Source organism: Uloborus diversus, chromosome 8 (assembly GCF_026930045.1).
Source record: "Uloborus diversus isolate 005 chromosome 8, Udiv.v.3.1, whole genome shotgun sequence".
In the NCBI taxonomy this organism is placed as follows: Eukaryota; Metazoa; Arthropoda; class Arachnida; order Araneae; family Uloboridae; genus Uloborus; species Uloborus diversus.
In genome coordinates this window covers 18,094,818-18,111,716 of record NC_072738.1, presented here as the reverse complement: position 1 = coordinate 18,111,716, position 16,899 = coordinate 18,094,818, and the positions used below count along the sequence as shown (strand labels likewise).

The window sequence follows — 16,899 nt, the reverse complement described above, 5'->3', positions numbered from 1 at the left end:
TGTGGAGTATTTTTAGAAGAAAAATTGAATCTACGAAGTTGCCTCGTGTGAAGACAATGCCAACTTTAAGTTTGACTGCATGGATAACTTGTATAATTATTTTATATAATTTACTCATTGTACATCACATTGAATGAATTTTTCATTTTTCTTATGTTGTACTATCAGCATGGTTATGACACATTTGGGCACACATATTGAACTTTCAATTGATGGCAATTGATTTTTGGCCACTTGCAGTAACACTCAAGTTTAAATTATGCATGATCCCAGTGTTGTCCCAACATGAAACTTGGCACAAGTGAACAAAACAATAGTGTATACAAAATATATTTTTTCAGATTTTTAAAATTATAACTTTTGGAAATACTCAAGGTCCAAGGTCAGTTTAAATGACTTTAAAATGAAAAATTGATAAATTATGCATGATCCCAGTGTTGTCCCAACATGAAACTTGGCACAAGTGAACAAAACAATAGTGTATACAAAATATATTTTTTCAGATTTTTAAAATTATAACTTTTGGAAATACTCAAGGTCCAAGGTCAGTTTAAATGACTTTAAAATGAAAAATTGATAAATTATGCATGATCCCAGTGTTGTCCCAACATGAAACTTGGCACAAATAATGAAAATAATAGTGTATACAAAATATATTTTTTTCAGATTTTCAAAATTACAACTTTTGGAAATACTCAATGTCAAAGGTCAATTCAAATGATCTTCAAAATGAAAAACTGTATTTTTGTATCATGTAATATATCACTTTAAAGCTCTTAAGGTAAACTTTCAAAATATATAAAGTTCAAGTCTCTAACGTTATTTGTTCCAGAGTTATAGTCAGGCAAGTAAGTATGAGCCGGTGGAGTAAAACATTAAAATTTCAACCCCTTATACAGGGGCGTAGCTAAGGGGGGGACAACCCCCCCCCAAATGTTTGTCTCAAAAAAGGGAGAGGGAGAGAGAGAAAGAAAGAAAAGAGAAGAGAAAGAAAAGATACAAGAAAAAAAAGAAAGAAAAAAGAAAAAGAGAAGAAAAAGAAAAAAATCAAAACAGCTTTTTTTCTGAATAACTATGGTCAAAAATTCACTTCGCTCCCCCCCTCCCTCCCAGTGCCATTGAAAATCAGCTCCATGAGTGACCCTCGAGCGTAAAGACGCCTTACTCCTCACTCTGCTGCGACATTTTTTTGATAATTGAGTGAAATTTCACACTTCGCTTTAGAAATGAGATTGATTTGTTAAATCCACGCATATGTAGCCTTTTTTGTCATAGATTCTGCAAATCGTTTAACATGTTTAATTTTATGAGCGGCGCAGTGGCAAAAAAACTACAATAGCTAGAGGGTCAAAATTTGGTTTTTTTTATACCAAATGGGTATGAACCTGCAAAATATTGTTATAATCTATGAGCACTCGCTTTTTAGTCGACATGGAATGACCCATATATATGCCATCCACGTTCCTTTTTATTTTTAAACATAAATTTACAATTTCAAAAGAAGGCAGTAGCTTTTTTTTTTTTTGTTCAGAACACAAAAATTATCTAAATTAGTCAAATCATCTGGCAAACATTAATTTTGAGTAAAATATGGTTTTTGTAAATAGTTAAATCAAATTTTTAAACTTTCTTTTCTGCTAAATTTGAGATTTTTTATTGAAAGTTTTTTTTTTTTTTTTTTTTTGAATTTGTTACATGTATTTATATATATGTGTGTGTGTGTATATATATATACATGGATTATATGAAAATATATTAAAATTTTTACTTTAAATATATCCACTAACTGAATGACATTATACTATTTCTTTTCTGTGCATACACATTTACAGTGTTGATGAGATACGTTGCAAATAATACTTTGACCAAGAGGGAAATTAACATTAGAATTACGGCGGTCTTCGTATACCTATATATAAGGCGGGGTCATTTTGACCCTCTGAGAAGAAATATGCATAGTTCCCATCATAATGTTATAGTAAAAAATAGTTAAATATAAATAATTAAAATAAATGCAGTTTATTTAATGAATGCAGAAATGTTTAGGATGCATAATGAAGTAGTTTCAAAAAGTTTAAAATACCCATAAAATAACCTGTGCTGTTTCAGTTTAATTTCAAAAACTAGCGGGCTAATGTTCCCTTTTATGTTAAGAATATTATGAATGTGTCAGTTTCTTGGACCGCCGGAGTCGTTGGCACGGGGGACAGGGGAGACACGTCCCCGCAATATTTTCACTCGACAAGAGTCCCCCTCAATATTTGAGAATAATAATTGCGCATACAAAACATTCCGGTCTTACTCATTCATGACAAAAAAAGAAGAAAAGATTTTGGACCAAAACAGAGCTGCTGATCTACCAAGAAAACGAACAGAAAATGACACCCCTTGTCCAGCAAAAACTGTTTTATCTATAACATTTGGGGAACCATCTAAAATTCAGTTGATTCCTACACTGTTCGCTGTTCGTTTACTTTCTTACCTTCTACTTCTTTTTCTTATTTCCTGCATGTTACTCCCCACCACCAACTAACAAAACTCATTAAAACAACGACCACTATTCAAATCCTCCCACCATCTTTCTGACCACTCGGATGGGGTGATAAATCTTTATTGGGGTTCGTTTTGTGTTTCCTTCCCTTGATCCCATGGTCTTAGAATTGAGATCAAGGTCGAATCTGTCCCCTGCAAAAAGTAAATTATTTTCTATCCAAACACAGTAGTTTGAGCAGCAATCTTCGGACAAAAAAAAAATCTGTAATTCAAATTAACCATCATTTTCAATTTCTCCAAAACTTCAAGGTACATTTTAATTCTTTTATGGTAAGTACTGCCCCCTTTTTTCTTTTTTCGTAGAAAAAGGCATTACAATGTACCACTATTAGAGATTCTCTCAAAAAATATTTGACGACACCCCTCATTAGAAAAATACCTTTCAAATATCGGTTCCCTTTAGGTGGCCCCTCGATTCTTTTAGCGCCATCGACACTAGAGTTTAAATTGGAATCTGGTATTTTTTCTTTTCTTATGTTTTCTCTTAGCCTAAACATGAATCTTAAAACGGTTTTGAAATGTATTCCTTTACAAAGCTGTTTGAGTTTTTCACTCCAATGAATAATTTTAAAATGATTTTTGTTTTCCTATCTTTTTTCATTGGTAAAATAGGCCTTTGTCGAAAAAGCGAATGTTGTAAGAAAGTTTTCAGTACTTCATTTTTATTTTTCATAGTTTTCATCAACTTGCTACAAGTTAATAGAACATTTCAGACGAAAATAATGATATTGCACTATTGATAGTATATATTTTTGACTACATGAAAATAAAAGTATTTTACTATTTATTGACAGTTTACAACATAAAATATTTTATCCATATTTTTCTAATACATTACATTACATTACTTCTAAGATATATGACAACTGAAGAGAGAATTTTGGTTACTCTCTCCCTCTTTGCCATAGAAGAAATATCTTAATTTCGTTCTTTGACTATCTTTTGGCTTGCAAGAATAGTGACCAAAAATGCACTAAAAATTAATAATTTAAGTTCTTAAAATTCAAAACTTTTTTGTTTCTTGTAGCAACAATTTTGAAAATTTCATTGTTATAAACATCAGTAAAATTTGCAATTAAATGAATGCGTGCATTACTGAAGGAAAACACTGCTATACATAGGCGGATTTAGAACCGAGTTCCTGGGGGGGGGGGGGGGCAGGATCCTTTTTGAGCAACATTTTTATTGCCCCCCCCCCCCCCCCATGTTTTGGTCTTACTTTTTTTTGTGTGTCGTTTTCATGCTGTCCTTTTTAAATTGACCTTAAGAGGGGTGACTGGTATGAAGAGATGACCCAGGGCTCCCTTTTAAGTGGGATATAGAATATCTCCAATTTAAGGGGGTCGGGGGTTTCTCCCCTGGAGGAAATTTTGTAAAATGGATATAAAATTCTGCATTTTGAAGTCTTATAAGGGTTAATTAGATAGACAAAAATCTCGGGGAAAAATAGACAAATAATTTTCTTTTTAATTTTTATGATTTAAATGTGCTTTGTGATGCAAGTTAATGCTTTAAAAGAAATGGTGTACAGATCTAGAAAATAAGTAACATGAGAGTAACATACTACTTATTTGAACAATTCATAATTTATACATTTCATAAGAAATAAAATTGAAGCACACTTTGCTTAGGAGTTTCAAAAACTTGTCTAATTATTTTCAAGTCTTGGTTGGTTAGATTGGGTGTTTTGGCACAAGAGCCCTAGTAGGTTATACTGCGCCAATTCTTTTCAAGGATTTTAGAACATTTAATAATTTAAGGCACCTTATTTGCATTTTCCAGTCTCTGAAATTGAGTACTAGATTACACAGTTGTACAGTATTGTTCAAACTTTGTAAAAAAAACAGCTATTTTAAGTTTAAAAGAAAAAATAAACGTTAGAATTCTCATTACAATAACCTTTTTTTAAATTATAAGCAGTGCAGAAAACGAAAAGGAATGGAGGTAGTGTATTAATTTTATTTTTTTTCTGAGCTAAACAGATTAACAATATGCAGTAGAAACAAGATAAAAGCAATCAATACAAAAGAATTTCCAAAATACTGCATTCGGGATTAATAAATAGCAAGATATGAAACATGTGAGTCAGAAAAATTTATTTCAAGTAGGGATGCACCGGATATCCGGTAACTATCCGGTATCCGGCCTTATTCGGCTGATTTTTTAACTATCCAGAACTATGAGGTATCCGATCCGGCAAGCTTCTCCGGATCCGGATATCCGACAGTTTTTTGCAGGATATCCGGGCAGTTATCCGGTAAAAATGTGAGAGATATCCGGGGTTGATGTGGGGTTATCCGGTACCAAATGAGGGTTTAATTTTGAATTTACTTTTGCAAAAATTTCAGTTGAAGCTTTCACTGTTTCATAAACTTTTCGATGATGCTTTCTCTTTTAATTGCTGCTTCAAAAACGACCATTCCTCTTCAAACCTAGCTTCTGGCATTCCCCCACGTCGTCGTCGTCCCCCCTCTCCTTCGCGAATCTGCTGACGGTATGTTGCCCAATAATTTCTCCCTCCCTCTCTCTGCTTTAACACGCTGAAGTGAAAAGTCGACCTTGAAATGGTTCATATCAAAGCGCTTGAAGTTGGAGGAGCGGCCATGTTGAAAATTAAAATACAGTCAAGTTCCGACGTGCGGGAGGAATGCATTCCACTACTCCTCTCGCGAAAGTTGAAATTTAGCGTAGTAGAAAAATGTATGAATTCGGATTTTTAGAAACACACTAAAAAATTTAAGGCATTTGTAAACACCTCTCAAACTATTTGGAACCATTTCTTAACTATATATTACCGTTTCTTGCATAAAAAAAGCTGTATTATTCAACATAAAACTCTGTTACGATGTACAAAATGCATCTTTAGAGAGAGTGAATCTTTGTTTTCTGAAATTGAAGTAAAATTTTCAGTTGATTATTTTAGCATAAGTTTATTAATTTGTTAGCTGGGTTGCCCACCTAGGGGGGGAGTGTTTTAGAGGTATTTTCTCTTTTTTTAGGGGGGGCTTTCTATTTGGGGGATATTTATGGTTTTTAGGGGTTGAGCCCTTGCTCTTAGGGGGGATGCTAAATTTAAGATGCTAATTTGCATCTTTAGAGAAAATGTACCTTTATTTCTGGAATTAAAATAAAATTTTAAGTTGATTATTTAAGTTTATTTATTTATTTTTTGAGTCAAACTGGCCCTGTTTTAATTTTTTTTTTTTAACTTGTATGTTAGAAAAATTTTTAATGTGTATTATCTGTAATAAAAATGATTTCAAAGCAAAGTTTTATTTTTTGTTATTTCTAAATTGGAAACAAGAAAATGTATTACTTTATGATGAAATTTAAAAAAATTTCTATACGTCATGCAAATCTAATAACAAATACGACTCATTATACGACCTTTAAGATTTCAACTATGGATAATTAAAAGTTTAAACCATGTGTACATTACATACAGAATTAATTTTTGCCGAAAGTTTGTCTCTTTCGAAAAAATCTGTCGAAATAAAACAATATTTTAATGTTTCATTTTATACATAGCACAATTCCTAAATTAAAATATAGAGGCTCTAAAAAAGTACATTTGAATGTACTTAACATGTTTTTAAAGAAATGATATGTGGAACAAGTTTGATTTATTGTTTTGAAACGGCGTTGTAGAAAAATATGCGAACATGCAATGCAATCGAAATGCCGGATATCCGTCGGATATCCGAATCCGGCAGGTAAGGGGGCATCGGATATCCGGTATCCGGCAAAATCACTATCCGGTGCATCCCTAATTTCAAGTAATGTGTTACAAACGAAAGAACCATGATTTTTACTCTTTTGATGCAGGATGTAGCAAGGAGCTGAATTCGACATATTTTGGCATTCCTCCCCTTACCATTTGTTAGAAATTTTAAGATTTAAGGTTTGTAATCATACGTTCCCAAATATTCAAGGCTTTAGAGCTAAATGAAATTAGTTTTTTCAAGCACTTTCCATTTTCTAAGGAGTGAATCATGCAATTTTTTGCGAGGTAAGGGCTCATTTCAAAGTAGTGGCCCTAAGCCATAGCTTGTTTATTTTATAGGCAAATCCGGCCCTGTATGTAATTCACTCTTACCTGCAGATTTTTGTAATTTTTACGAAAATTTGTCAGTTTTTACAGTTAAAAGATTTTTACAATTTTACCAATCTGAACGAGTGAATCCAGAAGGTTCTTCGAAATCTTTCTTCTGTAACAACACAAAATATCTAGTTTTTGAAATCACGCAAATTGAAAATAAACATTTTGAAAAGAAAAAAAACAAATTATAACGAGTATATTTTCTGTTAGCGTAAATGGGGGAGGGGGGTTCTGTTTGTTTTAGGTTCTAATTTGTAAAAATAATCGTCAATTATTATAAGTGTTGCAGCTGAATGCATAACTCGTTTAGCCTATATTTCCATTTATATACTTGTCCAAATGGTTTTCAGTCAAATAGTGAATTTAAACATATTTTCAGCACCCCAGTGACAGCTGTACTATTTGTATTTAATGTTCTTTTTTTTGAGGGGGGAGCACCTGGCATTTAATGCCTGCATATATCTCTTTCTCCCTCCCCCTCCCTTTGATCAGGCACCCTGAGTACAATAACTTATAGTAGATACGTTATATCGGTATTAATGCCGCACCCTGAAAAGAGTACGAGTCTGCCAAAAAAACTTGAAATGCTCAGAAATACCGCATTGCCAAAAAACGCAGCACACAAAAATGATGAGCAACTCCTTGATATTGATGATATATCAGAGTAGAAAATATCTATTAAAAAAAAAAATGCAGAACATATCTGCTTGTGGTTCTATCCCCTAACGTTTAAGAATGATGAAATAAAAACGGAATCTTGCATTTAAATTGATTTCCAATTTTTCTCCAAAAATCGGGAACGTTTTGCCCATCTAAGTTTCATGTGTGTGTGCTTTTTTTTTTTTGCAAATACAGTCTTGACAAGGAAAGAAAATGAAATTTTATGAATTTTATAATCATGTTTACGATTTAGAATGAATAATAATCATATTTATGTATGAAAAATGTTAGTTTCCTCGATTATTTTCAAAGCGGTCCGTGTCCGCGAATTTCTGTTATCTGTCGCTTTATTTTGTACTAACATCAATAAAATATGCACAGAGTACAGGTTTTTTGTTTTTGCATCCTTACGTTCCTTTTAAGGTTTTACATTGCCTTTTTGTTTTGATAGAGTTCCATTTCACTTGTAATCAACTATACAAAAAATTGGTGAATAGGTAATTTGGCTTTTCCCGCACTTTTTGAACAGTTGGCCGTTTACTTTAATTAAAGCTTCTAATTGACGGGTAAAAATGTATAATTGCATCAGAATGTGCCAGTATCTATTTTTTTATTGTTTCGTTAAAACAGTAGGACTGAAGTCAAAGCGATAAAAAAAAAAAGTCGATCATAAACGTCGCAACGGCAAAAAAATCACGAAAATTTAACCTTTAAACGCGCAGACGCCACGGTGACATTCCTTCCAGACATTACTGTAGCCAGTCAATGAAAAGCTCAGAATCCGCTTGTTTCTTTTGATTTTCAAAATTGAAACGTGCAGAAAATTATCGGTAAGGGTGAATTCCATCGTAACGGACGTTACATTCACACGCAAAATCAGTTATAAAAAGATTATGAGATGCATATAAATGCTTCCAAATAGGAGCAAGTTATTTTTTCTTGATAAAATCAAGACTGAAGATTACTTTGACCAGACTTCAAAATTTATTTTTGTATTTAAGCAACAAAAAATAAATAATATTTAACTGTAACGGACGTTACATAAAGTGGAACATGATTTGTGCTATGGCATGATCAGATTAAAAAGTCTGTGAATCTATTATGTAAATTTGTTCAAATTTTTTTATTTAACATCCCAAAACATGCCTCTAATTTATTTGAAACTTGGTATTAAAATTCAGTTATTCTCTTTTGTGATAAAATTTTTTTAAATCTCTGTAACGGACGTTACGGGCTGTAACGGATGTTACACTGTATGACACGGACATGTTGTATGTATGTACTGAATGATAAATTAATAGTTGAAAGGTGATATCTTAACTTCTTATAGATCATATAATAAAATCAAAGTCATAGTCAATCATTTCATACAATAATTGTAAAAAGTTAAACCTATAACTTAATTATAATATTTAAAAAAATAACCTTCGACAAACACTTTTGATCACAATGATAATTTTGTGACATTTACTTCACTAAAAAGAATGTTTACATTTCATGAATTTAAAAACATATTTGCCTTTTATTCACATTAAATGAAAATAACCCTTGAGCTGAAACTAGCCTCACTGGAGCAGTTTTTTCGGGAAACTTGATTTACCTTGTACCATTCTGCATTTGAAGTTCTTTTCAGACCAGTGTAGAAAAGTTCCCGATCTGTACCCTTAATTATTTCTTGGACTAGGCCAGGATATATCTCACCATTAAAAACAACTTATTAATATAATTCTTATAAATATAAATGTTTCCGATGTTTAGCAGACAGTGGCGGATTTAGCCAGATCATTTGGGGGAGGAGCATTTTCAAATTAGCTCAATTCTTACAGGTGTCCATCCTCCCAAGAGAGGCCCACAAGAGAGCCCAAACCAAAATAGATAATTAATACCTTCCCCCCAAAAAATCAATGGCACAATCTACACCATTAATCTGTTAAATTTATTTAAAATAAAACACATCTGATAAGATTCACTATTTTGTTTTAGTTTTCTTCATTTTTTTAAATATATTTTTTCCTCTCCGAAAAAAATTCCAAAGCTCATAAGGTTTGGAGGGAGGAGAACATGGACTCCCTCTTAATCTGTCCCTGCTGGTCAGTAATTTTGAGTTTCTCCATCTTCAAAGGGTCTGAACAATCTCCTAACCTTCAAACTTGAGTCAATGTGACTAGATTCATGGATGGTACTAAGTTTCACTACTCTTCAAGTCCTGTCACCAGACTTTTTAAGCATTGACAACCAACATTACAAAAAAATAGTTTAATATTGGGTCAGAATTTCAATGTAAAAACATTTCCAGGGGGAGAGAATTTTGAACGTTGTCCTTTTCCTACCTCAAAGATGGTCCCGACAATTGTTTTTAGAGCTTCAATTCTAAAAATGTGATTGGGGAGAGTTCTCACACCTCCCTTTTCATGGCAACATATTTAAAATTGTCTAAAATTTTGTTTTTGTTGTTTCAATATCAAGAAGTGCTTGAGGAAGAAATCACCAATCCGTCTCCTTGACACTACCAAAGATGGCCAACCATCATGATTTAAAAGACTTCAGTTTAAAAAAAATTCTGGATAAGAGCTTCCGAAATTCTCTTCCCCCGCCTAATATCATCAAAGATCATAGCAAGCTGTTTTCAGAAATAAAATTTTGCAAAATTTAGCTAAGGCTTACAGCCCCTAGCACCCTATTTATGACAGAAAATTAAACCTCCTTATCAAATATTGAGTACGTCACTATTTATCTTCAAACTGTATTTACAATTTTAATCTTTGTAACGATCTTTCTCTTCGCTTATTTCATCACATTTGATACGAAAACTGGTAAGAAGAGATGCCATCTTGATATTGCATATTTTCTTACAAGGAAAAAAAAGTATCATTGAGGATCTAAATGATTGTTAGAAATAGTTCTTGAGTCCACAGTTGAATCAATCGCTGAACAATTTGAGTAGAACCAAAATGCTGGTAAAAATTCTTTTTCCCCATTCTTTTTACTTGAAACGCTTCTAATTACAACCCCTTTAATCACGATTTAAAAAATTAGGCGTACCTCAATTCTATACATATATATATATATATATATATTTCGTTTTATGTTAATTAGTCATTAGCCATTCGCTCCCTGAAAATGATTGTCTATACCCCCCCCCCCCCATTGGCATGTGCCTTTTTCAGGACCCAGTCCAACCTTGGCTACATGCTGGCAACCATGGACTTCATGAATTGTTTGATGTGCAGAATACATTTTTATAATTGCATTTAAAAATATGTAACGGATGTTACATTCAAGTTGTAACGTCCGTTACAAACTTATGTAACGTCCGTTACATGCCTGTTTCTGCATGGTTTTTATTATAATCACATAAGTTTTGGGAATTATAGTTTCTTTAACCTAAAAATAAAGAAAATAATTAAGAACAAAACTTTTTAAAAAATGTTTCACAATGTGAGGAGAATTTATTTACCTTTTTGCAACGGACATTACATATAATACATAATGTTGTAATTATGCCCCTAATTAGACTATTTATGTTCCAAACAAGCCCAAACATGGTTTTATTTTACTTTTATAGTTTTTATATCAATATTAAATTTACTCCATTTAAATTTAGAATCATAATTTGCATTACTAATTAGGTACAAAAATGATCATTTTACTTGCTAAAAAAACACAAAAAATAGACATTTTATCACTTCTTCCTCCACTAAGTTAGCCTAATATGAGAAAAAAGCAACACTAGATTCTTGTTCTAGGGGTTATAAGCTTTCCAATGATATATAACTCTTAGGGATTTGTTTAACTTGATTTTCTGACCTCTTGGTTTCATGTTAGCTGGAATTCACCTAAGGCATTGTAAAAATAAGAATCAATGCACATTTAAGAGTGCTATACTCAAGAAAGAAAAAGTAGGAAAAAAAAGGAAAAAGTAGGAAAATAAGGAGAGAGCTCTAAAAAGTAGGAAAAAGTAGGGAAAATAGGAACTCTTTGGGGTCTGCTTGTGGTTACTTCAACAAGAGGAATCATAATTTATGAAAGATGCTGATCAAAAGAGCGTCGCAAATATTTAAGCAGGGATTTTTAACCCTAGACTTTTGTATCTCGTTATAAGAAACGTACTTAAGGAAAAATATGATTTCAACGCACTTAGAATCGCAATTTCGAAAAGTTACCATAACTGTAACTATATCATGGTATAAAACGAAAATAACCAGCGAGGATACGTGGAAAAGTATTCATTGTTTAGTAGAATTGGGATCAAAATTCACTGAAAATTTTGAGAAATACGAAATCACAAATAAAAATCAAAGCTTCTTAAAACAGTTTGAGCTATACCTATTTTTTTTTAAAAAATCATTTGGAACATTGAAGTTATAGGCACATAAAATAACTGATATCAGTGGTTACGCGGAGTGAAAACAGAAGAAAAAAATAGCTAAGTAAAATGAGGAGTTTACATTGAGCGAAATCTAACATACGGAAAGCGCCGACTAAATTTCATTTGTAGGAAAATCTACAAGCATTATCTTTTAACAATAGGAGTTGTGATTTTTCTCAACTACTTTTCAATCGATTTTGCTCCCCTCCGTTCAAGGAAAAAGCACACATTTATAAAACAAAAATTAAAACTTTACTAACCTTTCCTGCTACGATTAAAAAGAAACTGCCACTAGCTGTATAACGCTAGACAGTTGCCAGATGACAAAGATTATACATAATTTGTTACAACAAGGCCTCTCTCTATCATTTGTGGCGTAAATTCCCCCTTCCGGTTCGAGACTAGGAGATCACATGATCCATGAGTTAGTTTTCCAAAATTGTTGGGAAACAAATATTTGAAGAATGTCACTAAACAAATGGCAACTGAAAATAATTTAAATTTTTTCAATGATAAAAACAAAAATTTCAAAAATGCCATTGCCACACCGACTCCCCCCTCCCTATGACAGTACTTATGCTAAAGTATCTAAAAAAGTTCGTTATAAAAATTTTGGAATACAGTGGACGCCGATTAAATGAATCAGTGGTTAATTAAATCAGCCGTTTTAATGAATCAAAATCCCAAAAACAGAACAAAATCCAGCTTTATTGAACTAGCCACTTTATTGAATCAGCCGCTTTAGGGAATCAAAACTGTTTAGAACATATATCTATATCTATCTATATGCATATAAAAATGGATGGATGTTTGTGGGTGTGTGGGTATGTTTGTATGTTCCTTATACAAATCCACAGTTTTAGTCGGATTTCTTCCAAATTTGGCACAGAGGTAAATTATTGCTCAAGAATTCATATAGGCTGGTTTTTGGAATTTAAAAAAGATCCAAAGCGGTTAAAGTTTATATTTTTAATCATAAAAGGACTGTTTTCGACATAACGAATTTTCATATTGTTATGAGTTTGGTCTGAATGAAAAACCTGTAAAAAATGCCTCTTCAAAGATAAACTGCAATCGTTAAATTTGTGAACCATGGTTCGAAGCAAATGAAAATGATTAGCAACTTATAGCCACCAGGGGATATTTTAAATACAATCAACACTAAACGTATTCTCAACGTTGGACGTAAATGCCGATTTGCTACAGCCGTCCAGCATGTTTGGCAATAAAACCGAACGATTATCCGTGTACAAGCTTTAACAATTTAATGTTGTATGGTCCTTAAAACCAACATGCATATGTTCTTTATACTGTTCCATGATTTACGTCGGATCTTTACCGAATTCGGTTCAACTAAGTTAAACACCTCCAGGCTATCATCATCAAAGAACAGGGGTAAAAAATATTAATATAGCAAATAAATTGCAAGATATTCATTTTTGTGCATAGTAACGCAGCTGGAATTTGTCTTTCAAAGGGGGGGGGGGTCATGATGTTTTTTAATGCACATAAACTACCATGCTAGGATTCCCATTGTGTGCTAAAATTAAAGGTTGTGCACCTTTTTTATCCGCAAAACTGCACGGAAATATAATTTGGCGGAATTCATACAGTTTGGGAGGGTTGGAGTTTAAAGTTCGGAAAAAATGCAAATAAATATTATTTTAAATTAAAAACTGTTTTAAACTGCAAAAAATTGCTACGTTTTTTATATAAACAATTTTTTTAGAGGGTATGATGCAACTTTTGACACAGAAATTATTATTCAAAACGGCATGATGAAATATTGCGCCACAATATGAAGTTTTTTCTTCATCGTGAAATAAGTTGAACAAAACTACATTTCCAATTATAAAGCTCAGTGCGATAACTGCTATTGTAAACAATCGAAAATTATTGGAAGTTTATAGCTACCACTAAGCATTTCAACCGTCATTGAAGAAGTGCTGTGAGATATATATGGACACTGTAAATAGCTTAAACTCTCTTTAACAGTATAGGGATAAGGTGAAACACTTTGTATCTCACATGTAACCACAATGGACCTTTCTTAAACTTCAAGAGATTGCAATCTTCAGTGAGATTTCCGTTTTCTATCACGAGCAACAAGTCATAAGAGCAGTCGATTAAGTGCTGTAAATGCATTTGAGATGTAACTATTTTCGATATAGATAGCTTTATATTACTTCCTCAGTTGTTTCACTCAAAAATGTAATTCTTCTTGCTGCTGGAAGGGGGACTAAGAACAATATTTATGAGAAAGTTTTGGGTTAAATTTATGGATCAGAAAAATTTGAATCATTTAAGTTTAAAATTTTTAAACTACGTTTTAAAACGTGAAATACATTTCGTTTGCTTTTAAGCTGTGGATAAGAGGAACAAAATATGCAACAAGATTCTGTAAAATATAAACAAATGATTTGTCTATTATACCGTTGTAGGTAGAAATAAGACGTTTATTTTTAATTTCATGGCCTGCAAACATTTTATTTTAAAAATGTAAAGCGGATAGTGACCAAAATGCGCACGCCTACTTCTTTCTCTATAACGCAGTTTAATTGACGGTTTTTAAATAGATCTTTCAATAAGTTCACGTCCACCTACTTCCATTTTTATTGTTTTACATAACTTAAAATAACAACTGTAATGTAGTCAGTGGACCCATTCCCACCACTCACGACGACTGTGTCTCAATAAATTAAAATTTTGGTGTTCTCTAAGGAATAATTTGTCTAAAGCAGCAAACTTAAATACGTGCTCTCTCTACCTGCATCAGTGTGAGGTATCATGTATAACATTTACGGCAAGCATTAGGTTTTAAAATTTTGAACTAGAACTTAAATCTTGACAAATTTCAAATCGTTACAAGACATTAATTTTACTCTCTAACTATCATTTTTACCTACGAAAATAGAAATTTGACGTCAATCGTCAATATAAGAAAATAAAATGTAGCTGACGTGCGTCTTTTTAGGAAAGTTACACTTATCCAACTTTACTCTTTGGTTTGGCACTAAATCTCCATGTTAAGAGCAAGCAGACACATTTTGTAAAGTTTTTAATAGTAAGCAACCTTTTCCTGCGAAATGTGCTTGCCTGAAAACATACAAAATAACGTATCACTTGATACCTTCATTCGAAAAACACCGCCGGAAAATCCATAAAACGAAGTGTTATCGTCTATTAACAATACTGAATGAATTCTTTATTTTCCGTATGGTGGACTCTCTGTTTAGCTTTTGGACATTGTGGATGATTTTAAATTAATCTGAAAATATTGTATCTGTGTCCAAGAAGACTATTTTGTATATATTTTTGCCTGATAATAGGTATTGCCTTTTTTTTTTTTTTTTTCTTTTGTAAGCTCACGACTCTTTTTAAGGAAACATTCAATGATTTATTTCCGAATAAAATGTACGTGAAAAGTACTGTTGCATTTTTTTAAGTCTTGGGGAAAGCAAAACCTACAAAGGCGGCACAATGCTTTTCTTTCGAAGTATCACGTAAAAGGTTGTCCCACAAAAGACAATCATTTGTCTTTGCATTAAGACAATTTATGTACCGCCCTTCTGATTCAACCTCAGACAACGTACCAGTGGACACTACAGATCCTAGACAACGTGCCTCATACTTTTTCGCTTTAAGTTGATGCTACTTTTTTCGGCAAATGCTTGATTTTCTGTACTACGGAAAGTCTTTTGAAGATTTGAGCCTAGAGAGTGGTGCGAATGCAATTTTTTACGCTCATTTAGATAGCATTCATTCATTTGATTATCCAAAAGATACGTTGCATTGAAAAGCACCCGGGCAACGCCGGGTAATAAGCTAGTGATTCATATAAGGGGCGACCACTGTATATCCTTTTATTGTTTGAAGCTATGTTTCAGGTTTGGAAGAACGATTTCAATATTTAGTTAGTTACTATTATTATCTGCTATTTTTTTTTTAAATATAATTTTCACATTATGCCAGTATATTTTTTAAAAATTGAAATAAATATTAAATATATTGGCTTTTAGTCGTTTATCTATTTCTATGGATTCGTGTAATTTCACATTTAAAAAAAAAGAAAATGCTGTTGTTCTGAATTTTATTTTCAGCTTTGAAATCAAAAACCAATTTCGAGTTTCTTCCAAAAAAATAGTACAAATACTGCTCTGTATTCTTGCAAAATTTGAAAGTTGTCTGAAGTTTCCCTCTTTTGAATTTTTCGCCTATGTAAAGGGAAAAAGCATCATTTTACAAAATGTCACTGAGTTTAAAATTGTTTTTGAAGACAAAGGAGTTAAAATACAACTTTAAAAGTAAAGTATTTCTTTTATGATACTTTGCACGTAATTGGTTATTGATTTCAGCAAAGCTGATTCATTCCTTAAAGCTTGAGATTAAAAAATAAAATGCTTAATTATGAGAGAAAACTGAAATATTTTCAATTTCTAAAACTGGCTTAAAAGTTAACTTTAATAACTTTGAAAAAAATACTGAAAGATGATGATTTGCCCTACTCCATACATTGCAACAATATGTAACTTTTATGTTTATATTAAATAATTAATAAAATAAAAGTCTTTGAACATGCAACATTTAGCATTCATGAGAACGCTGTTCAATCTGACCAAATTTTCAATCGCATGTAACTACTAAAATAAAAAATATGAACCCAAATTACTTTAAATGCTTTTATACAGGCATAAAAGGAATCTGTGGACCAAATTTCATAAAAATCCGTTGCCATGCGGCTACCACTTTTTGCCCTTTTTGCTTATTTGTGAGATTATGCGTTGCTTACACATCTTTTATTTTGGAGTAAGTTAGTGCAACGCAGCTAGTTTTAACATTAATAAATGTGTGTTTCCAATTTTTCAAATTCGGAATTTTACTTTTCTTCTTTTCCTTCCTCTCTTTTTAATTTTTACTTTTTTTGTCTGTGAGAGGGGAAAGGGACACTTTTTAGTTGGAATAAGAACAGGCAGTCCTTGGCAAAATACATAAAACCAAATATGTCACAGGCATGAGGAGTGGCGAAAAATACAAGACTAATGTAGTGTTTGTTTTGTTTCACTCACTACCGTACTAGGACTGGCAATATGGCTCTTTTGGGTAGGTCTGCTTCTGTTGACGTTACCTTACTTCGTAGAAACAGGTTGAGCAGTGCAACATTCGATCGTAATCATATTACTCCTCGGTATTATCATTGATCTCCACTTCTATCAACTGG

The 16,899-nt window shown here is 32.4% G+C and overlaps 1 protein-coding gene across 1 annotated transcript in view; it reads right to left on the bottom strand.

Annotated features, from left to right (window-relative positions):
* Window positions 1-11,985, bottom strand: part of LOC129228288 (SEC14-like protein 1) — a 66,239-nt gene extending 54,254 nt beyond the window's left edge. The window contains exon 1 of the mRNA XM_054862964.1: window positions 11,942-11,985. The gene's annotated coding sequence lies outside the window, so the exon portion shown is untranslated. The remainder of the gene's footprint in view (window positions 1-11,941) is intronic.
* Window positions 11,986-16,899: the final 4,914 nt, after the last annotated feature.